Source organism: Saccostrea cucullata, unplaced genomic scaffold, assembly GCF_032062105.1.
Source record: "Saccostrea cucullata isolate Sc308-1 unplaced genomic scaffold, CSIRO_AGI_Scuc_v1 ctg2257, whole genome shotgun sequence".
Lineage (NCBI taxonomy): Eukaryota > Metazoa > Mollusca > Bivalvia > Ostreida > Ostreidae > Saccostrea > Saccostrea cuccullata.
The window spans coordinates 31,814-56,202 of NW_026920537.1; the positions used below are offsets into that span (position 1 = coordinate 31,814).

At 32.7% G+C, this 24,389-nt stretch overlaps 1 pseudogene; it reads left to right on the forward strand.

Annotated features, from left to right (window-relative positions):
- Nucleotides 1-24,389, forward strand: part of LOC134250506 (nuclear pore complex protein Nup205-like) — a 110,318-nt pseudogene that overhangs the window by 31,731 nt on the left and 54,198 nt on the right.

Genomic DNA, 24,389 nt, shown 5'->3' on the forward strand with positions numbered 1-24,389 from the left:
TTTTCAGGTATAGACAACGTTAATTTTAAATTTTCCTGCAAATAATATTATGTAGTGTTTGTATCAATATTTAGTTCAATATTCACGATAAAATGTAATAATATAATAATTAGGAATCATTCATAACTATGAGTGTTAGTGAAATTCCACCGAGGGGACATACATGTAAGCCGTGGTCTAGGACGAGGCTTGGCGTGTAAATTATGAATTTCATAGTCCCCATCCAGTCCTGAGGGTTGAGATCTACGAATCAAATTTATTCCAATCTTTATAATTCTTTTTTTCACTCCAAATCATCTAGTCACCATACCTAAGCATGATTCTAATGAGCATTGAGACATGATCAAACTTACTCTGCTCTTTTTACACAGAGAGTTAAATTGGAATTAAATATAAGTTACTGCTTATTTAATTTAAAATTTCTTTGCATGGAAAATTTGATGCAAATAAGTTTGATTCGAATCATTTTACTTCGCATAATCTCCTACTGGTTGTTTGGTAGCCGCTAAAGACAATGTCATTATACTAGGAGCCCAAGTACATGTAGCAGATAACGAAATTCTCAACACAATTGAAAGAGTCCAGCATATAACGCCAATCTCAACACGAAGAGTCCAGCAGATGACGACAATCTCAACACAAAGAGTCCAGCAGATAATGACAATCTCAACACAAAGAGTCCAGTAGATAACGACAATCTCAACACAAAGAGTCCAGCAGATGACGACAATCTCAACACAAAGAGTCCAGCAGATAATGACAATCTCAACACAAAGAGTCCAGCAGTTAACGACAAATTCAGCACAAAGAACCCAACAGATAACGACAATCTCAACACAAATTACCCAACAGATAACGACAATATCAACACAAAGAGTCCAGCAGATAACAACAATCTCAAACAAAGAGTCCAACAGATAACGACAATCTCAACACAAAGAGTCCAGCAGATAACGACAATCTCAACACAAAGATTCCAGCAGATAACGACAATCTCAACACAAAGAGTCCAGCAGATAACGACAATGTCAACATAAAAAGTCCAGCAGATAACAACAATCTCAACACAAAGAGTCCAGCAGATAACAACAATCTCAACATAAAGAGTCCAGCAGATAACGACAATCTCAGCACAAAGAACCCAACAGATAACGACAATCTCAACATAAATTACCCAACAGATAACGACAATATCAACACAAAGAGTCCAGCAGATAACAACAATCTCAAACAAAGAGTCCAGCAGATAACGACAATCTCAACACAAAGAGTCCAACAGATAACGACAATCTCAACACAAAGAGTCCAGCAGATAACAACAATCTCAACACAAAGAGTCCAGCAGATAACGACAATCTCAACACAAAGAGTCCAACAGATAACGACAATCTCAACACAAAGAGTCCAGCAGATAACGACAATCTCAACACAAAGAGTCCAGCAGAAAACGACAATGTCAACATAAAAAAGTCCAGCAGATAACAACAATCTCAACACAAAGAGTCCAGCAGATAATAACAATTTCAACAAAAAAAGTCCAGCAGATAACGACAATCTCAACACAAAGAGTCCAGCAAAAAACGACAATGTCAACATAAAAAGTCCAGCAGATAACAAAAATATCAACACAAAGAGTCCAGCAGATAACGACAATCTCAACACAAAGAGTCCAGCAGAAAACGGCAATGTCAACATAAAAAGTCCAGCAGATAACAACAATCTCAACACAAATAGTCCAGCAGATAACAACAATCTCAACATAAAGAGTCCAGCAGATAACGACAATCTCAACACAAAGAGTCCAGCAAAAAACGACAATGTCAACATAAAAAGTCCAGCAGATAACGACAATCTCAACACAGAGAGTCCAGATATCATTATTATTCACTGTGGGGGGAACAACATTTGTCAACAGCATAACACTTTAAGGGGTATACAAATGATGATAAAGGCTAATTTAGCAAAAATAAAAGAACGATTACCAAATTGCATTATTATTTGGTCTCATATCTTGCAACGTAGAAACTGGTCAAATGTAGTAGCTAACACTGAAGGAGAAAAATGTAGGCGGAGAATTAATAGTTCAGTAGCATCTTTTGTATTAAATAAATTAAACGGAGCAGCTATTAAGTACCCAGATATAACTGCAAATCAAAGGAATTTATTCCGTTCAGATGGTGTTCACATGACAGATTTAGGCAATGATTTGTTTATTAATACTGTAAAGGGTGCATTGAAACAATTTTTGTCTTGTAAATTTCAAAACAGGACCTTTCCTTAAAATGGTTGTGCTTGTCATGGGTTAGGTGTATATCGATATGTATTGTCATATAATTTGATTGAATTATTTTCAATTTGAACATGAGCGCATCTGTCGCAATTTTTATTATTTTGAATTGGATCATGAGCGCATCTGACGCAATTTTATCATGAGCGCATCCGTCGCAATTTTATCATGAGCGCATCTGACGCAAATTTATCATGAGCGCATCTGACGCAACTTTATATCAAATTTTGAATGTTGGTGAATTTCACCTCTTTGTGCGCATTTTGTGCAAATACTTTGATTGTTTTGAATATTTCAATCTGTTGAAGGGGCAAAATTGCCGCCTTGTTTTATGGCGGATGGTACATTCGACTTTGTCATATGTACCATTTGGCATAATTTTGCATAGAATACCGTCTCCGGGGGGTACTGTTGTCTCCAGGCTCCTTGGATCCAGGTGGTATTTCTATTGCTGTCTCATCTATATTTATGCTGCCATATAATTGTAATCGGCGCATATATTTGTGAATTACATATTAAAATGTACATATAATAAAAGGTCATGACAAGCACGCCAAACATAATTAAATGTTGTTTTTATTTCTAATGTCGTTGAGGCCAGGTTTATAAGGATGGTGTTTTATAAAGAAGTTTAAGGTTAAAAAGGGTGGCTTTATAGTCACTAAATAACCAACAGATAACGACAATATCAACACAAAAAGTCCAGCAGATAACAACAATCTCAAACAAAGAGTCCAGCAGATAACGACAATCTCAACACAAAGAGTCCAGCAGATAACGACAATCTCAACACAAAGAGTTCAGCAGATAATGATAATCACAACACAAAGAGTCCAACAGATAACGACAATCTCAACACAAAGAGTCCAACAGATAACGACAAAATCAACACAAAGAGTCCAACAAATAACGACAATCTCAACACAAAGAGTCCAACAGATAACGACAATCTCAACACAAAGAGTCCAGCAGATAATGATAATCACAACACAAAGAGTCCAACAGATAACGACAATATCAACACAAAGAGTCCAGCAGATAACGACAATCTCAACACAAAGAGTCCAGCAGAAAACGACAATGTCAACATAAAAAGTCCAGCAGTTAACAACAATCTCAACACAAAGAGTCCAGCAGATAACAACAATCTCAACAAAAAGAGCTCATGTAGCACCTCCGGCTGGTTGTTTGGTGACCTCTTACGACGACCACAACATTTTTTTGTCCATCTGACATGAATAAAACTCATGATTAACAAAATATTAATACTTTAAAATGTAGCTTAAGTTGCATAAATTAAAGTCACTTTTTTAAATATGACCTAAAATGAAAAAAAAATGTTTTTGAGCACTAAGAAAATCTAATTCGTTTTGAACATAGAGTATCTTATATGAGATGCCCCCCCCCCCCCACCCCCACCCCCCACCCCCCCACCCCCCAACAAAAATGAACGACAGCAATGACGTGCATTTTTTGAAACGTTTTTTCCTTATATTTGGAAATATATGTATGTTACTTTGGTCTATAATTATATTAAATGTATAATCTTTTGAAATCTTTAATCTATTTCAAATCGTGTCATTCACTGAAAATTTGCGTTTATGTCGTCAAAGATCAAAGGACAGATCGCTCGAACTCAATAAACTACCTTGGATTTTGAACTCTTTAATGAGCAATGTTTAGAGCTTCCTTATTTTTTAAAATTATGATTTTTTTTTACTTATTATAATACATATTTTCATTGTTTTAAATTCATAAATTTGGGTAGAACACCTGACTAGTGATGTTGGGGTCAAGAGGTTCTTTATATGACAAGTGTTTTCATTCCATGAGTACCAACATTTTTTGACATTACTCGTAGAATTTGACCTTTATTTGGAAAACTTTTTTCACAAAGAAGATGGGTGAACTTAGCGTGCAGAAATCCCACAAGCTTCAGATATATAAAAATCATATTCAAATTGTTATTTTAGTATCTAGAGTAAAGTTCTCATCATTGATTTCTGTAGAATCACGATAAACAAAAAGTTCTGGAGAAAATTTTTCGTTAAAATTTATTCTTTTATCAAGAAAAATGATGTGGTATCCATTGGATTCGAACCCTGGCAATAAAAACCCCGAGTTGCATTCTCTGTTGAGACTAGCATGCTAACCACTACGCTACACAAGTCCTGATGAAGTGTGGCATTTAAATCCTGTTTGTGATATGACCATCGACTTAAGATACTTAAAGTATTTCTCAAAAAGATACGAAAGTTATGTCATAAACTTCTATTTTTTTGGTATAGTGGGTCATTGCTCCATAATTTTGGAAACTAAAATACAATGTATGTGAAGTGTGAAAGTGCTAGCATCTACCGTTTAAAAGTTATGGCCAAAGTAAAAATTTGGCATTTTTGTGTAAAATGGTACAAACTCCAAGGTAAGGGTTAAAAGGTCAAATTTGGTAGTACACAAAGTAAGGTCTTGTCACAAGAAATACACATAACTCATTTTTCAATGGGGGTCAATTTTTTATAGGACTAACGTATAAAATAATGACCCCTAGGACCCTTTTTCTACAAAAAATGATTTTTTTCTACGGGTGGGGGGTCATTTTTTGTCGTTGAAAAATGACACCCGGTCATTATTCGATGGGGGTCATTATTCGTCTTTACACCGGCAAACCTTCCTAGATCAAATGGAGTAGCATGCCGGGTTACTAAAAGTCAATCGGTGCAATCGGCGCACACCGGTATGACAAATGATGTCCTACCAGTTTTTTTTTACTAGATAATCTTCTTTTCAAATTGTCTCATTTGAATGTAAAACTTTTTCATGTGCTGTATTCACTTTTTATGTCAAATTTGCATCGGGTTTTGAGAGTGAAAAAATAATAATTTCATATTGGCGTCAAATCAAAACACCTCAAAGTAGGTAGTTTAACACTGGACATGCTGAGGTTTAATACAAAATGTAGTGCCCATAATATTCGGCAAACACTTCTTACAGCAGTGACACGAAAAAGTAGGTAAGCTATATCCATAACGTTCTATTTTCTGTAAATATCTTAAAAAAAAGTGTTTGAAAAAATTAAGTGTAAAGATGGACAGAAAAGGATGAAAGAACATGAAGAATCAGTTATCTTTTTTTATTTTCCTTAAAGGCTAAGACAACGCCTTTTTAAAATTGTTTGTGCAAATGTTGAGAATCATCAACTAATACTGGTCAGAAATAATAAACTGTACAATTGAGTAAATGATATATAGATTAATTAATACGCATATAAGTACTGTATAATGGTTTGGGTCATGGATATCAACAGGAAAATGGGTAGAGCACCTGATTAGTGTTTAGGTCCTGGGTTCAATTCCCTGTACATGTCCAGCCAAACATTTTCTTCTCTCTTGTTCCATCTGAATTTAATTTAGCCCGCTATGCTAAAATTATCTCATTTTCCAGTAATGTTGATGTCCCTGGCATAGTCTCCTAACTAAACAGTGATTCCTTATATTTCCAGTTTTACTTTAGATATATCGACGACGTATTGTCAATTAATAATGATAATTTCCATCTCTACGTCGATACGATATATCCTGGTGAGCTTGAGATAAAAGGTACCTCAGAGTCCGACACTTCTGCTTCATATTTGGATATTTTACTTGAAAAAGACACGATTGGTAATCTAACAACCAAGCTATATGATAAAAGTAATGACTTTAACTTTTCTATCGTCATCTTCCCTTACGTATGCAGCAATATACCTTCATCACCTGCATACGGGGTATATATATCTCAGTTGATTCGATACGCAAGAGCATGTTCTACGTATGAACAATTTCTTAAACGAGGTAAATTATTGACAAGCAAGTTGATGAAACAAGAATATCAGCAGTCTCGTTTAAAGTCATCATTTCGTAAGTTCTATGGTCGATACAATGACCTTGTCAGCAAATACAATTTAGCATTGAGTCAAATGCTGACTGACGTTTTTCATACCAATTGTTAGTCCATTATTTCTACAACAAATTGACTACGGATTTTTTCCGTTATTTCCTGATCATGACAACGAGCACACGGCGGGTGTGATCGGTCGGCAGGGGATGCTCACTCCTCTATGGCACCTGATCTCACCTTTGATGTTTCGGAGGTCCGTGTCTGCTTTGCTCCTATTTTGTATTGTTATATGGAATTTTAAATTGAATACTGTTCCTTATATCCATTTCCTTCTTGAAATAAAATTTTTTAAAAAATCGAAATAACGTCGAATTTAGTAGATTTAAAATGCACGAGGCCCGATGACGTCAAATTTTAAAAAATTGCCCCATAAAACACGAATCAAATATATTGATTATTTAAATAGTCAAATACCAAAATTTATAAAATAAACAACAAAAGTATTTAAATTATGATCAAAACAATCTTGTTAACTTTAATTATATATGTGAACCAGCTAGATTATGGTTGTCGGAAGCACGAATATATGTATAGACCATAAGTCACTTCGCCGCCGCTATATTGAATGTAATGTTGCAGTTGATGAAACGGGAGTTTGTCAGCATGGTCAGGGAACTGATTTCTGTGGATGTTAGTTGCTTAAGAAGTCGGATGTTAACGATTGAAAGATGATGTCTGTATCAGTTGATGGAGTGCAGATCTATGTGGCAATACCAATTTTTCTACGTGGTTCAGATGGGCTGTTTACCTTGTTTACGGAAGTTGAGTTCTCGGTCTCGCGAGGTCTGGGTGATAGTGGACAGCGTTGCGCTAGTGACTTTGTTTTGATCCGAAGATAATTCATTATTGATCGTGTTTGTTAATTAAAAGATATATTTTTATCTAATTACTTAGTAAACAAACAAACGAAACATCCATTTTTTCTTTAGTATTTTTATACGCCACTGATACACATGCAGGTTGAAATTTGACCTTTCAGTAGTATTTCAATAGAGAAATATACATACCACATGTAGGTATTACCATGTAATTAACAAGATTCACTTTTGTAGGGTTTATCATAGAGAAAACAAATGGAAATATTTAGCCATAACATAAATTATAATATATATACCATGTACATGTTTGAATCGTATGTTGACAAAAGTAACTTCCAAAGATCCAACCTTCTCTATATATGGCTATAATTATGATCATAAGATACAACATTTCAGAACAGAGGTCAAAGAGTTGTAAGAAGTATGTCAGAAAGCACCACCTCAACAATTATTTGAGTAGGATCCGGATAACACAATTTATTTGAATAAGAGGTATCAAACATATCTAGAGTAGTAATTATTTACTTAAATAAACCTATTTTCCATATTTTTTAATAAAATTTTAATAAAATTAGACTGTTTACTGTTGTATTTTCAGCAACACCTAGCACTCCTCAGATTCCTCAAGATGAAGAAATCTTATGTGATGAGAACTTCAATGAAGACGATAACTATAAATTCGATAGTTTTAGATTTCAATGCGGAAATTTTAGTCACAAATGATTTCAATAATACCCCAAGTGGGCGACAATCAAGTAGCGCCGTACATCATAAGTTTTAACAACGCTTGGAGTTGTAGCTTTCTGCTTTATCCGTCTATAACTTTTCTCAAGCAGAGAGCTACAGTTCTTCAGCAACAATGCACAAAAAACTGAATTTTCTCAGCAGGGTATGCTAAGTCGTTCATAGCACATGCTCCCATCTCTGATGTTCTTGGAGGTCCGTGTTTGCTCTGCTCCTACTCGTATTTGTATTGTTTTATGGACTGTTGATTCGTTATTTTGTTTAATTTAAATTATTTGTTTTAATTTAATCTGTTTGAAAAAACTCCTTAAATTGTCACTATGAATTAATCTCGCTTTATCAAATTCAACAATTAGGGCCGATAGAAAAAAGGTGTATGAACTCGTTATGTCGAATTTCCAAGTTTTATTCGTATGAAATTTTGACCTTGACCTTTGAGTTTGACCCACTTTTACACATAAATTCTAAACATTTGTAGCCATACCTTTTGAAGGGTAGCTACTAGGACTTTCACATGTATTTTTTTTGACAAGACCTTTCATTGGATATACCACCACTTTTGACTTTTTTTACCTTGGAGATTTCCGTGCTCATGAAAAACATTAGTATTGGTCATAACTTTTGCACAGTAATAGCTATTGCTTTCATATTTCAGATATAGTCCACGTGAGAAGACCCTTCATCGAATACCAGGACCTTTGACCCTTTGAAATTTATCTTCGAGTTTGACATACTTTTAAAAAACATACATTGATCATTACTTTTAAAGGGTTATGGCAAGGGCTTTCATAATTCACATATTCAATCCTTGTGACAAGCCCTTTCATTTGATATCAGGAACTTTTGACCCTTTGACCTTGACATTAGAGTTTGACCAATTTTTTTAAAAAACTTTAAAACTTGACCATAACTTTTGGGCTTTCATACTCCACATACATGTAGGTAACCCTTGTGACTACAACTTAAACCTTTTGACCTTCGAGTTGACTTACCTTTCAAAAACTTATCCTTGGCTATAACGTTTGAACAGATGGTGCTAGGACTATTTTATTACACAATAATATTGTATTTTTTGTGCAAAGACCCTTCATTGGGTACCAATATATTTAATATATTTCCTTTGCATTTAAGAAAAGTTTAATCTTTGCTATGTTGAAATACGAGGGTATCAGTCTTTCACAAACACATCTTGTTTTCAAACTTAAAATTTCTCCATCCAACACATATGCTTTTTAAAGGAATCTGTCTGATCCTTTTATCCTTTTCATTTCACAACGATATTTTTTTCTTTTAAATACCTATATTGGAGAAACTCAATCCACATGCAAATATTTTCCTGGTGACATGTGTTAAAGAGTCACAGAATTAAATGTGAAAAATTTATTGATTTTGCTTCGTTTTACTTCCATTTTAAATACCTGAGGAACAAGGTAATGTATATAATTGATCAGATCGGCTGCAGACATGTTATTCCTACGTGCACACTAACAAAAGACTTCGTACAGACATTTCTCGACGGAGTTTTATGACACATACAGTGTGTGGAAGAAGTCGTGCCCATCTAAAACTTTGCCGCCAAATAGTTAGTATTCTAATTTTATTAAGTTTGCTTCATCAATAAAGTAGTTAATATTAATTTCTTAAAGTTTTTTATGTTATAAGCTAGCTAGATATTTATTTGGTATACTACCCTTACGTTTGTTACAATGGATATTTTGACAATCTAATTTTATGATATATATTTGTTTGGCACTTAACAATACAATTTACAAAAGATAAAATATTGTAATCAAACATTTTTCGAAAGAAATGAAAGTAATTCACATGACAGTTGTATATCAAGGATAACCCGTGAATACCAAATGCTCATTACCAATAGGGTTCTTACACTCATGCATGTATATCGGATGTTAAATAAAATAAACGGAGAAAATATAAATACTTTATAGCTGAGAAGTGGGATCAATTTGACAACACAGAGGTCCCTAAAAATGAATTGTTGAATGTATATATACCAAACTTACACATGGTTTTTATATTAAAAAGAGAAAAAGGAAAAAATAAACTAAAAAATCTAATAAAACATGACTTGACTTTACACTGGGCAATTCCCCTTTCTAAAAGAAAAAAAAAATCTTGAGCAAACTTATTTCCAGTATTGTGAAACAGTTTTATTTGCTGCTGGTAGCTAAGTATTTTAAACCAACAAATTATATGAAGTATGTTCCTTCCGTCTTAGTTGTTATTCCCCCGTCATCGATGATTCGAGAGCATATTGTTCTTGCCTTGCCCGCGTCTGTCTGTCTGTCTGTTTGTTTGCCCGAAAACTGTTAACCTTGTCCATAACGTTTGAGTGGGTGAGACAATGGCTTTTATATTTCACATTCCTTGTGACAGAGCCTTTCTTTGGGTACAACCAAATTTGACCTATTGACCTTGAAGTTGGACGCACTTTTACGAAAAGAGACAAAATTCTAACCTTGCCCATAACATTTTAACAGTTGGTGCTAAGGTTTTCATACTTCACATTGGTATTTATAGTGACAAGATCCTTTCAATTGGTATATTTTTTTATGCGATCGGATCGATAGATCCAAGGCATATATTGTTTTTGTCCTGTCTGTATGTTTATCTTTAATTTGTCTGTTTGATTGTTTGTCTGCAAACTTCGACCTTTCCTACAACTTTTGAACCATGAAAGATAGAGAATTCATATTTGGTATGCATACTCTACTAATCAAATTCTTGCATATGACACCAAGGTCAATGAACTTGTGACCTCGACTGTGACCTATATGCTAAAAGTAGCTTTATAGAACCCTCACCATATCTTTTGAACCATGAGAGATAGAGATTTCGGTTTTGATTTTTGCATATTCCACGAATCTAGTTTTTTTGAAATGACCTTGTGACCAATATGTTAGAAAATAGCTTTGTTGAAGATTGGAGCCTAGTGTTTCACAAGCACATCTTGTTTTCTTTATATTTTGACCTAGACCATAGTGTTTGACCGATTTTTTAGCTCACCTAAGCCGAGGGTTCAGTTGAGCTTTTCTGATCACATTTTGTCCGGCGTCCGTCTGTCTGTATAGCCGTCTGTCTGTCTGTAAATTTTCAATATTTTCGACTTCTTCTCAAGAACCGCTGCGCCGATTTCAACTAAACTTGCCACAAAGCATTCTTGGGTAAAGGGGATTCAAGTTTGTTCAAATAAGGGACCATGCCCTCATTCAAGGGGACATAATGAGGAATTATTGAAAATTTATTGGCATGTATAAAAAATCTTTTCCTCTAGACCCACTGTGCAAGGAATTATTAAACTTATGGAGAAATATCCTCAGGTAGTTTAGATTCAAATTTTGTTCAAATCTTTATTCCCGAGGGTAGGGCGAAGCCACAATGAAAGACCAAAGTTTTACATAGAAATATATTGAAAAATTCTTTAAGAATCTTCTTTTCTCAAAAATAGGAAAGCCATAATTGATCATATTTATATGGAAGCATCCTCAGGTAGTGTAAATTCAAGTTTGTTCAAATCATGATCCCCGGCAGTAGGGCGAGCCAAAATGGCCGACAATAGTTTAACATAGAAATATATAGAAAAATTCTTTTAAAATCTTCTGCTCAAGAATAGCAAAGCCAAGATGGTAATGGGACTACGAGGGTTGTTCAATAAATAATGTCCTGAACTGTGTGACATACAATACAGATATCAGATGACATAAAGCTTGACTTTCTCACATTATTGAATCTTTACTGTGTTTATAACAGTTTATGTGACCACTTTTCATCGCATAGTTTCATCGAGAGAAGCTGGGAAACAAGGGCTATTCGAGACACTGCATTATAAATGAATGGTAAAGAAGCAGTAAACTAAAGTGAAAATAAAGGATTCATTAAAGCTGCTGTAAAACTTGTTAAAAATCCCAAAGAAATATTCACTGAAATATTTGTCATGTACAGCAATCGATGCCTGATTTATAGACAAATGACCAGGTGGATTTCAATGATAAAATATTATGTAATGGGCATAAAAAATTGGTACACTCCTTGCTAACAAAAATTATTACAACTTATGTACTGTTTGCCAAATTTAAACAAATAAAATTTGATGATGTATGATTGACAGTAAGATATATAGCAAATTTGATAAACATCATATCGGGAGTAATTTACTCTGATTTTAAGAAACGTTTTACAGTAAAAAAGCTTGGTAATCAAAGGTCACTCTATATTTTGAAAATGAGTGAAAACGACAGCGTGTACGAATGTCTTAACAATTATTTTAAAATATCAGTAATTGTAGTTATCCACGTTTGTTTTATATTCAAACAGATATTGGAACATGAATTTATTGCTTAAAATCATCAAAAGAAAATTAACCATAAGATGTACTTGATACAAACGACAAAAGTCTGACAAAAGCAAAGTAATGCAAGAGCACAAAGACGGATATTTTATGCAATTTTCTTGAATATTAGTGGTATTGGTGTTCAAATTCGTATTCGGGGAGACTGTATAATATCTGGAAGAGTCTAGAAAGCAATCTGTTTTGCAAAAAAATCGAAAAGTTTATTAGAGGAAGGACCTAGAATCAGGAATTTACTACACTGAATTTTTTCATGACAGTGTGCAAACCCGCATGCCCTGGAGAGTAAAGGGGTTTTCGGGATAAGTAGAAAATTATTGTTTTTTTTCACAATAACAATGTTTTCCAGATATTTGACCTTTTGACTTGTTTCTATTTCCAAACTTTAAAAAAAAATACCTTTCAGAAGGAAAAAAAAACAAGTCTAGGAAATCATTGGATCTGCCATTTTCTAGTATACTAAGGGTCATACCCAAAATGAGTTCTAAAAAAATCAGAAATTGGATAAAAAAATGTTACGGATATGTGTTTGAGTTAAAAGAGATTAATAAGTAAAATCACGAAGACTAAATAATTGGAAAGCGTTGTTTGCTTCTTTTTGAGCCCCGAGGACATTATTTATTGAACAGCCCTCGTACTTTTTGGGATTTAAACTTTTCAATAATAGGCCTTAAACCAATTTCTACTTTTCCCCAGCTACAGTGTTCGGGTGAAGGATGTGGCCCAAGGCCTCTTGTTAAAAAAATTAAACTCGGCCATACCTTTTGAACAGTAAGTACTAGTACTGTCATAAATTTAAAGGTCTATTTCTTTCTCTGGATACCAAATATTTTGATCTTTTGACATTAAGCTTGGATTTTGACTCACATTTGAGAACCTCCAAACTTCACTATAAGCTGCCATACGGGGACATCACTGTTTCACAAATATAATGCTTCTATATACGAACTCGTATCTAGCAATTGAAAATAGAGTATTTTTTCAGCATTTTTCGAAACAAAGCTGAATTTGCGTTGATTAGCTCAATAATTGTGTGCAGCTTCTCATCTCTCTAACACTCAATTGTCGCCTATGACGCCGAGGAGTATATCGCCATTATCCGATTGCAATATACATATGGCAGTATTTATGAATTATCGCTTACAACATATTCTTTTAACAACCTTAACTGTATTAATAAAGAGGGCTATAGATTACGTTTTTCATATGAATGCAATTTTTCAAATCATGCGATAAGTCCTTTAATTCAATCATCGAATGAAATTAATGACCTCAAGATCTCATACTTATATTAAGAGAATGACTGTATGTGATCTTTTTTTTTTAGTTTTTAAAGGCCTATACACAAAGATGGGGACTACTTTGGTATTGATACACTTTGAAAAAAATCAACTTAGAAATTAAAGACTCCCGATATTCTAGATATAACACCTGTTTACATTGATTTACAAATATGTGGGCATATATTTTGGATCCATATAAATCTATTTAAAATCTCTCATTTTAATTTTATGATATACATGTGTTACAAGGTCATCTGAAATATTTGCATTTATTACATTGGCAAACAGTTTCTTTATAAGGGACGGTATCTATCCAAGGAACATATTTTAAAGAGCAGTATGAAATATTTTATTAACACGAGCGTGTTTGAGAATGAATGGTTTTTACTTAAGCATATGAATAATAGCACGTCGTGGAAACATCTTCAAACTCTCCAAGAAAATGAACTAAAACTCTCTAAAAAAAATTAAAATAAATATCAAATATTTGCACAATGAGTAGGCGCATTTTAGGCTACTACGAGCTAGAGTATCGGCACAATTACAAAAGTAAACATGCATGGAAATTTAATGAATTTAATTGCATATATATATATATATATATATATATATATATATATATATATATATATATATATATATATATATATATATATATATATATATATCAAAATAAAAGAACAAACAAACAATAACATCCCCCCAAAGAAAAATATTATAAAAAAAATCTAAAAAAAAAAAAAAAAAAAAAAATGTGTGAGGGTGTGTTTGAGTGAAAGTGAAAGCGTAATATATTTCTTTAGAGTCGAGAGAAGGAGAGAGATAGTCTCGTAAACATGCAATTTACATGTTTATATCAAACAACAACAAAAACATCACAACAGTGAATTTACATTTACAGGGATTATGACAATTTACATATCAAGTCGGTTTACAAGAATATTTTCAGGGTAATTTAAAATTCGGCACACATACTATTGTCAATTTATTAAAGCCAAAATAAATATTCTACATAATTGTACAAACAATTTCTCTCAAATTCATAAGACTTTTTTCCTACAATTTTTAATGGATCTTAAAAATATTAACCAATACAAAAATACATGTATCATATCTTTTCATGAGTTTTACGGGAAATATATTTTTACTTTTTACTTGCAGTTGAACGAAAACCAAACCAAATATGCCAGGATTCAAACATTTAGAAAGGAATCTGAGGAAAGAGGGATTTGATACAGCCAAACTTGAAGAAGAATTGACTACATTGTTTGAATCGACATGCGATTCTACCCAAATTGGTAAAGCCAAAAAGGATGATACACTTTGGGAAATGAACAATTGCCTCCAACACGAAAATAAATTTGAGAATATATCTTGTGCTTCTCGTATTTTGAAAACAATCTTCCCAGTGCTACAGTCATCGGACATAACTTACCCTGTGACATTCTCTGTAATATTTTCTATTTTTCAAAATGTTTCTATTGGTCCAGTACAGTCCGATCAATTTGCATATCGTTCCAATGGCAGGTTGATATGCAATGCAGGCCACATGCAGACTGAAGCAGTTAATCTTTTTCATCTATTCAAAGAGGCACTTGCCTATCTAAATGGAATGTCTGGAAATTTTTCGAGATGGGAAATAGAAAACTTGCTTAATGATGTGCCTAACAAAAAATGTACCGAATTTCTTTGGTCTTTAAAAACAAAAATTGAAAATCTTCTATCTGAATCTTCTTTTTCTTCCGCAGAGCTTGCAATTGTCTACATCAATATTTATGCTCGTTTGGCGACTTTGCGCTCGATAACTCTGTGGCAGGTTTATTGTAAAAAGGAACTTAATACATTTGGCCAGCAAAGTGCAAAATCTACTTATCTGAGGATTGAAATGAATGAAAAACTCGACCAGGAATTTGTCAGATTTATTACTCAGCCAAAAGTTGAGAGAGCGGTATTTCTAACAGTCTTTCACCCCAGCAAGAATGCAGACTTTTTGAACCTTTTAAAAGCTAATGGAATCAAACTTCAAACCTTGGCTAACAGTGGATTACAAGAAGGATGCACATACACCATCCATCCTTCAGCATGGCCTAGCTGGCGAATGGAGATGGGATGGGATGTGGATGGGTCGATTTGGGGGACTAATGATGATAAGAAATCAGCTGACTTTCAGTTCGAACCTTTACCTATGGAAATTGATAACATCTTCTACATTCGGTCCTGTAAATGGTCTAATTATTACGTCTACATGAGGAACAACCCTTGGGGATTTTTAGCCGGAATGAAAGGAAAACCCGGTCCTGAGGGAAAATGGAAAATAGTCAAAGTCGAGTCATCTTACTTTTTGATGTCTCCTTTGGAATGGCCTTGCTATTTTATCTATATGACAAATTCCCCATGGGGACAGGTCCGCGGGGTTTTTGGTCATGAGATCAAGGAAAAATGTCATAAGGGAAAGTGGAAAATTTGCTGCAAGAAGTGATTTTGAAATTATTCAGTTGATAGATCTATTGAATAAAAAGGACACTGTAGATAGCTCTCTTCCAATTTCTGTTGTTTTTCTGATTTAAAGATATAACAAAAACAGTATATGATGTTTTGATCAACCAGAAAGATTGATCATATTTTGCATGAAGGATATGGAAATAAAAAATTTGTCCATTAAACAAATATTTTTCAGGTGCCATTAAAATTCAATTGGTTTAGGATATAACGGAAAAACCTGGTCAATTCAGTGTATAAATAATGACAATTGAAAAACGTAAGTCAGCATTTCATTCAATGATAAATTGTATTTGCTGACAAATTAACACTTCAAAGAGGTTTCATCAACTTGCTTGTCAATAATTTACCTCGTTTAAGAAATTGTTCATATGTAGAGCATGCTCTTGCATATCGAATCAACTGAGATATAAATACTTATGCAGGTGATGAAGGTATATTGCTGCATAAGTAAGGAAGGTGACGATAGAAAAGTTAAAGTCATCACGTTTATCATATAGCTTGGTTGTTAGATTACCATTAGTGTCTTTTTCAAGTAAAATATCCAAGTATGAAGCAGAATCTGTGGTATCTTTTATTTCAAGCTCACCAGGATATATCGTGTCGACGTGGGAATGGAAATTATCATTATTACTAGACAATACGTCGTCGATATATCTAAATGTCGAGTTGAAGGCCACAGCAAGTGTTTTCTTCTTTTCACGTAAAAGATTTTGCATAAATTCTGCTTCATATGCATATAAAAATAAGTCTGCTAATAACGGAGCGCAATTTGTACCCATGGGAATTCCAATAGATTGTTGGAATACCTGGTCTCCAAAAACCACATACATATTGTCAATCAGAAACTCAAGCATCTTCTTGTTGTCAACTTCAGAGTACTTATGTGTGCAACCAGAATCTGTTTTAACAAAATAATTTTTCAAATGACCAATGACGAGGTAAGTAAACTTACGAGTTCCATTTTTGTAAAAGAAGCAGCTGTCAATGATATCAAAAAGCCTGGATTTTAATTTGTCGTGGGGAATTGTTGTGTATAAAGTTGAAAAGTCGTAAGTTTTTATGCTGTTGATTTTTGTAAAGTCTTGTGATTTCAAATTGTCCAAAAGTTCTTTAGAATTTTTAAGTATCCACATCTGATTTACACCACTTCTTGAATATATAGTTGTACAGTACTCTTGAAGTTTTTCCTTCACTTCTGTCAATATTTTAGTGAGAAGTAACGAAAGAGGCTTGGTTGAACATTTACTGGAACCTGCAATGTATCTTTGTTTGTAAGGACTCTTATGGGAATCCAATATATATAAGGTAGTTCAAATTCATTTTGGCTCTGTGGAATATTAAAAGTATTCAATACTGACAGGTGATTCTGAAGATTTAGCTTTTTAGTCTTGTCATGTGAAGATTAATGTGATTTTATACCCTTCTAATTCACTAATTTCAAAAATTGTCTGTACAACTATTTATTATTCCGAGCAAATATTAAATTTGAACAGAGAAGAACTTATTTGTACCAATGAATATTGATATAGGTCTTACTATTATATAAAGTGTGCGTGCGAAACGAATAAATAGTCTGAGCAAATATTTTTTTAGGTCACCTGAGTAAACTCAGGTGACCTATTGCTATCCGTTTTCGTCCGTCGTCCGTCGTCCGTCGTGTGTCGTGTGTTAACATTTGAACATTTTCAGCTTCTTCTCTGCAACCACTGAACCAATTTCAACCAAATTTGGCACAAAGCATCAATGGGTGAAGGGGAACAAAAATTGTGAATTTCATGATCCCTGCCCTCCTGGGGCCCGAGAGGTGGGGCCAAAACCACTAAAATTAGTGCAATCTTTAAAAATCTTCTTCTTTACTCCTGGACATCAAGCAGTCAAACTATTTGCATGATTGTAATCAGCATTGAGTCCTCTACCAAAATTGTGAAATTCATGGCCCTGGGGTTAGGGGTTCTAGTGCTAGGGCGGGGCTAAATAAGTTTATAGTGAAAATGCATTATTTCTTTGAAAATCTTCTTTCTGCTCCTGGGTATTAAATAAACCAACCAAGTACATAGTTATGATGAGCAAGAGTGCCTCTACCAAATTTGTGAATTTTATGGCCCCAAGGTCAGGGGTTCTGGTGTTAGGGTGGGGCTTATAATATATAGTAAAAATACATGATTTCTTTGAAAATCTTCTTCTCTGCCCCTGGGTATTAAATAAACCAAGTAAGTAAATAGTTATGATAAGTGCCTCTACCAAAATTGTGAATTTTATGGCCCCAAGGTCAAGGGTTCTGGTGTTGGGGGGGGGGGCTCTATTGATTATATAGTGAAATTACATGAATTCTTTGAAAATCTTTTTCTCTGCTCTTAGGTATTAAATAAACTAATTAAGTTCATAGTTATGATAAGAGAACAAAATTGTGAATTTTATGGCCACAGGGTCAAGGGTTTTGGTGTTGGGGGGGGGGGGGGCTCGATTGATTATATAGTGAAATTACATGAATTCTTTGAAAATCTTTTTCTCTGCTCTTAGGTATTAAATAAACTAATTAAGTTCATAGTTATGATGAGCAAGAGAGCCTCTACCAAAATTGTGAATTTTATGGCCACAGGGTCAAGGGTTTTGGTGTTGGGGGTAGCTCTTTTCTATATAGTGAAATTACATGAATTCTTTGAAAATCTTCTTCTCTGCTCCTAGGTATTATATAAACTAACTAAGTGCATAGTTATGATAAAAGATACCAAAATTGTGAATTTTATGGCTCCAGGGTCAAAACAGATTATATAGTGAAATTACATGAATTCTTTGAAAATCTTCTTCTCTGCTCCTAGGTATTATATAAACTAACTAAGTGCATAGTTATGATGAGCAAGAGAGCCTCTACCAAAATTGTGAATTTTATGGCTCCAAAATTGATCATTGATTATATAGTGAAATTACATGAATTCTTTGAAAATCTTCTTCTCTGCTCCTAGGTATTAAATAAACTAACTAAGTGCATTGTTATGATGAGCAAGAGTGCTTCTACAAAAATTGTGAATTTTATGGCCCCATCAAGGGTTCTGGTGTTAGGGTGGGGCTCTATTGATTATATACTATTAGTGAAAATACATAAAATCTTTGAAAATTTTCTTCTCTGTCTCTGTGTATCAAATGAAATATAAAGTTATGATGACAACTAGTCTTGCAGAATTGTGAATTTCAAGGCCCCAGGGTCAGCGGTGGGGGGGGGGGGGGCTCACTTATATATGGAAATGAAAATTGTTTGAAATCTGGTCCTTTGTATTTATAAAACATTTATTTTCTTTTTGATAGGCAATTTTAAGGGTGCCTTTTAAAAATTTGTGCAATATTAGGGGTTTATATAGGCACTCTGATTATTGATGAATATTACTTATTATATATTTTTGTTCCCCTACCCTGCATATGAGTATTCAGTAACCAAGCTAAGCAACTGCTAAGTTTATTGTTATGATGATCAATGGTGCTCTTTCAAAATTGTGAATGCCATATAGCATCTGGCTTAAAACATGTTATTGAATCAAATTCAATACACTGTAACTGGAAAGTTGTTGCATAATGCTCAGGTGACCTATAAGGCCCGTGGGCCCCAAATATAAACTCCCCAAATATAAATATCTTTTTTAAATGGTTGATTGCAAAATAAAGTCTTTAAAAAGTTGGCTGTCGAGTTAATGGAGAAGGAAAAAACTCATGATCAAATAGTCGAAATGCATACCTCAGGAATAATTAACAAAACCTAACAAAGGTATGAAACACAACAACTAACATAGGAGATATGATCCTATGACACGTAATACAATAATTCCTAACAAGGTCTTAGTAACGACATAGAATTTACGATTTTCCCACAGGTTTTACACAAGCCCTACAGATCAACATAGCTAAGGGGTTTGGATTTTACTTAATTACAATCTCTCAGAGATTTATACGGATATGCTTTCAGTATTATTGAATCGACGATGGATTTTTCCCTTTTTTCCGAGGTGACAAAATGCTCACAGCAGGTGTGACCGATCAGCAGGGGATGTTAACTCCTACATTGTACCTGATGCCATGCCTGATGTTTTGGAGGACAATATTTGCTCTGCCCCTATTTTGTTTTATGAACTTACGGGTTTGAATACTGTTTGTTATCTCATATATATATATCAATTACTCAAAATATAGATCAAAGAAAAGAGATGCGAAAAAAAAAAACTTAGATTACTCTGGGTGTCCTTTAAATGATTCTAACGATGTAGTCATTAATTAATCTGGTTTTGTTTTTAAAAGTTAAACATCTAATTATATATCCTTCTATCTATGTCTTTGTATTTTTCAGAACCTTCTTTTGATCTTTAAAATATTATTATACCTCTATATACACATGTACTGATTTTTCACTATATAAAAGTAAATCGAAATATTTTGCCGATTCTATGAAAATATCGTAAAAAGAGTGATTCCCTGACAAAAGGGTGCGTCAGTTAGTTGAACTGATATACACCTATTCCAAAGGCACAGTGATTCCTTTATATCATATGCAAAGTATCAATATGTTCAAAATAAAATCATGAATATTCATTATGGTTTTCAGTTTACGTTACATATGTAATGCTATCAACCTCTCGCCAAGCTCACACAGCTCCAAGACACTTGTTGTAGTCTAAATAACAAGAATCTTGTGTAAAGGAAATAAATTATAGACTCCCGCAAACTTGATAATTTTTTAAAATTAAATTTTAAAAGGTCGGCCTATAGCACTTCTTTTTTCTTTTAAACTTTTAATTATATTAAAGCAGTCTCAATCTATTAAGCAATATATATTGTTTTGACTTTTTGCACACATTTTCATTTTGAAACCAAAGAGACAAAGTTAGAAAATATTTACTATCAGAGAGCTTAAATTACAGGTAACATCATTGGCAAAACATGCAACATATATAAATTTCTTACAAATTTTGTTGAAATATAGTTATGTGACAATCCGAACTACTTTTTGCCGACATGTTTAATGCTTTTTAAATGAAATTAATCTAAAAAGTAACAATTTTTTTTTCTCGTTCCACAAACGGAGAAATGATGTAAGTAACATGGACACCTAACTCCGAATCGGGCTTTCAAAAGGAACAAAAAAATAACAAGACACTCGAACACTTGTCTTTAATACTTTTAATAACTCATTTCAAAGCTAAATAATAGACTAGCATTCAACAAAAATTTATGCAGACAAGTAAATTGTCAGATGGATTGCTAAATATCCTAGGTCTTCTATTTTGAATCTTGTGGATCTTTATGTCATTGTTACGAACATAATTCGGTCATTTCTTGTAAATCTGAAAGAAAAAAAAACATATGTAAAACAAAATACTCTATGATGTAATCAATACATATGCTGTTTAATAATTTTTATTATATATCTTTGATAAAATTAGAAACAAGGTAATTAAAGCACAAATTATGTCACTACTTCAAGTTTTCGTGTCTCTGTTACGAACGTAATTGTGTAAAGGATATGGCAATATTAAAAAAAATTCCAATAAGTATTCATCCTTTGATAAGAAAAGAACAAAACTAACACATATAGAATTAAATATAGTACAATATAACTTTATCATTAATAGATTATACAAATAATGCAAAAACACTTATACTCGTAACTAAAGACGCGAATCAAAAGTCAAATGTAAAACCGAAAGTACTCGACAGATTCATGCATTTTGTACTGTATGGTTATAAGCGACATATTTTAGTTTCTGATTAATAGCTACATGGTATAAATATACAATGACTGTATTTATGTGTTAAACATTCACTAAAAATGATACAATATGAAAATACTTACCGAATCTATTATGTACGTAACTTCTTTTTTCCACATGGACAAAATGAGCGTCGCAATATTTTTAGCAGACATCTGCGCAACCTTTCTACTTTCGTTTTCAATTTATAGTTATACCACTGCTACGGACTTACTGAGCCAGACTTATGATTCATTCACCATTGGCTGTTATTTTAGCAATAATACTGAAAGCTATAATGTTCGTAACGGTCAAGACACCAAATTTTTTACAATAAGAGATCATTTTAAAATTACAAAAAGAACTGAGTTATGTTTTATATTGGTAAAAACAATATATCACAAATACTCATTAATTTAACACACAAACTTAACTTGAAAAAATATTTAATGTTTGTATAGAGGTGTCAGAAAATTCAATGCATATGAACACCAGGCGTTACGAACATAAACCACACATTTTTAAGTTCTGAAAAAAATAATTAGGATAATTTTAGCATGTTTAACAAAATAAATATATTATTTCATGTATATGCTAAGACAATGTAAACATATATCATGCCAAATGATTTTATTTTTAAATTAAACAATATCTTTATGCCTATTCGAAAATTATGTAACATTTTCTGTGATTGAAATCTCCTAAATGCAATACAACATTAACCAATATTTTTTTATTCCTCAACTCACATCCATAACACTATTTATACTATATCATTACACAAGTATCAAATCATATCAATATCAATCTATATGCTTACATATTATTTATTATTATACCTCTATTGATAATACTCGAATTTGATTGGCTGGTAAGAAAACTTTAAAACACAACAATGACTCCAAATGGTACTGTTTAAAGCAATTCTGACCTAGGAACCATTGAACGTGGGATATAATGACCCGGTCATTATTTTTAATGACCGCTAAAAATGACCGCTTAATCAAAAAATCGTTTTTGAGTGAAGTAAATGTATAAGATAATAATTATCCGAAAAAAAACAACATGTTTTTAAAATTGTGCATGGTCCGTTTTGCATTACCATAGAGAATACGGTAAAATTTTATCATTTAAATATTTCGTTACAATATTCAGTTCATGGAATGTAGAGGTGGCTCTTTAAAGAGTTGATTTATGTGTTAGATTTTGACTGTGTTGAGGAAAAGTAATCGCTAGTTATAACAATGTATATCGCTATCAACTAAATATTGTTTTAATCAGTAAATCATGATGCAAAAAACTTACACGACTTGAAGACGTTAATGTAGCAATGCCAGACAAAAATTTTAAAATGAAAATTTTAATTTTTTTTTGTTTTTGGTGCTTTTTACAGCTTTTTTAAAGTCAAAACAGAAAACATTAAGTTGATACAACAATTTTTAACAAAATGACAGACGTTTTAGTACGGCACCCCTGTGAAATATGAAAAACAGATAAATTACAAAAACCAGTAAAACGCAACCCCACTCCAGTTGACCACTAAAAAAAAAAATCAAATTTCTACATTTTATGACTTCTAGGTGATAGGTATATGTCTCTACTAATAATTAAGACAAAAAATAAAAATTGCCCATCAATTATGGGACAGTCAATACCATGATAAATACGACAATTGCAATAATGTGTAAAACAAAAAGAAACCAAATTTAAGCTTAAAATCATATTTTAAATTTCAGCTACTATTTCACAGTATTAATAAGTTTTGTGTTATATTTTAGCATGTGAGATTAATGTATAGATAATAGAATGTGCCTTTATATCAATGAAATCTTATTTACATTTTACTTATGGCATATGAGCATGACAACAAGTTGTATTAATTACATCAAGTGTATGAGTTGATTTATAGGGGTTTTTCCTTTTTCAATTAAAAGGTAATAAAATTGAGAAGATTTTTAAAGCAATAAATGTGACAGTTACTTAAGATTTGAATAACAAGAAAAGAAAAAAAAATGTTTTTTAATTATAAACAGCACCCCAATACTCCAACGTTAAAAATCAACATACCAACATTCGAAATTTTAAGCTTTTTTTTCAAGTTAAAACTGTTTAGCATGCTAGGTTATAGCTAACACCCTCTATTCATACATCAAATGAGATTACTGAACAATTCCAAGTCATTAAGTTTATAAAATAAATGGTGTTGTTATTTAAATGAATCTATGCTGTAAATTGAAACAAAATGATCAAATGCAATTATACTCAGAAAGAATGAAAATTAAGAAAACTGATCTACTGTGTTTCAAAGAACTACTTGTTTCAAAGAATTCTGAACAGAATTTTTTATGAAAACTTACAAAAAAATAAACTATCAGTTAGTAAGTAACTAAGTGCCATCTTTTAAAGTATTTCAAAATGTTGGGTCTTAACATTCTTGTACATTGATTATTTTTATTTATTTTTATAAATACATACACGTGCATGCATAGAATTACTTATGACAATGTGATTATACTCACATCACTCGTATCTAGGAATTTTGTTTGAGAATTTTTAGATGATCAACTAATTTTTTAAGTTTTCAAAAAGATTATTTTCATTGATTGCCGTATTATTTGCATAGTGTATATTGTATTTCTATAGTGGTACTGACGTGTCTTTCCTAGCACTGACAGTCGTGATTTTTCTCACAGATAATATTAAAAATCTTCACATGTG